General features: G+C 75.5%; 2 pseudogenes; one reads left to right on the top strand and one right to left on the bottom strand.

Moving 5' to 3' along the window:
• LOC102382707 overlaps nucleotides 1–1219 on the bottom strand; it is a 71047-nt pseudogene that overhangs the window by 25311 nt on the left and 44517 nt on the right.
• LOC102382541 overlaps nucleotides 1–1219 on the top strand; it is a 20467-nt pseudogene that overhangs the window by 2348 nt on the left and 16900 nt on the right.

The following is a 1219-nucleotide window of genomic DNA, read 5'->3' as shown; positions in this document are numbered from 1 at the left end:
CCCCGCCCCGCGGCGCAGCCCGACCCCCCCGGGGACGGCCGCGGGAGCAGCGCTCGGGGTGCGGGGAGCAGTGACACGGCGCGTCCTCCACGCACCGCAACCCGCAGCTCTGCCGCCGGCCAGGGCACCAACGGGTTAGCGCGCGGGGGGATGCGGGCGGGAGGGGCCCCTGACTGCCTGTGACGTCACGTGTGACGCGTAAGGGGCGGGACCTGGAGGGGGTGGGGGGGGTCGTGCTCAGCTCCCAGAAGCCCCCGCGTCGGGGGGAGGGGTCCGTGGCGCGGCTCTGCGCGTCCCGCCGCCGGCGAAGCGCGGGGGTGGCCGGGGTGCTGGTGTGCGGGGCTGTCGGGACACGCTGGACGTGTGCGGGTGCGTGTGCCCGGGGTGGAGGGGAGCCCATGCTCAGGGCACTGCGGGGCTGGGGGGGGCAGCTGTGCCGGGGCTCCCATCCCCCGGAGCAGGCGGTGCGGGTGGGGAGCGGGGAGATGTTGGCGATGTCTGTCCCGTGTGCGGGGCCGTGCGGGTCAGCGCAGTGGGGCCATGCTGGGGCACTGCAGGGGCTACAGGGCCTGGCACAGGCCTGGGCAGGAGTGAGGCGGGAAGGGGGCAGTTGTGCTCGGGGGTCACAGCCGTACAGGGCAGCAAGGACACCGCGAGGCTGCTCTGCGCGGGGACAGGGTTGGGGACCTCAGGGGAGGGAGGGTTTCCTGGTGTCTCATGATCTTGGGAGACATTGGTCCGTGTGCCTGTGGAGAGGGGGCCCACAGGCGCGGGGCGCTGGGGGGCTGTGGGGGGATCTGTCCTGGGTCTCCCACCCCGTGGTGACGTCCGTGTCCTCTCCTTCCCCGCAGTGGGCAGGCGCCGCACGGCAGCAAGAGCCCGGCCGTGGCGGGGGAGGCCTCTCCGGGGAGACATGGATGCTGCGCTGCAGCCTGGGGCAGCCCCCGCGGCCCTTCCCGTCGCAGCCCTGCCGGAGCCGCAGGTGTCGCTGGGGAGCCGGCCGGGCGCGGGGGGCTCTGGGCAGCAGCTGCGGGGCAGGACACGTCCCTCGTGTCGTCCAGCCCAGGACCAGGCGTGCGTCCCCGCAGCCCCCAGTGCAGCGTGGGGCAGGAGAGCAGGCGCTGCAGGAGGAGCCGGCCCGACGCCAAAGCCGGGGGCTGCGGGGCAGGAGGGCATGCCGGCCACGCAGCCCCCTGCTCTCGCCCAGCTCGCCGCGGAG

This window comes from Alligator sinensis, unplaced genomic scaffold (genome assembly GCF_000455745.1).
Source record: "Alligator sinensis unplaced genomic scaffold, ASM45574v1 scaffold1596_1, whole genome shotgun sequence".
In the NCBI taxonomy this organism is placed as follows: Eukaryota; Metazoa; Chordata; order Crocodylia; family Alligatoridae; genus Alligator; species Alligator sinensis.
Note: the sequence above shows the minus strand (reverse complement) of the source record. Positions and strands in the feature narration are given on the sequence as shown.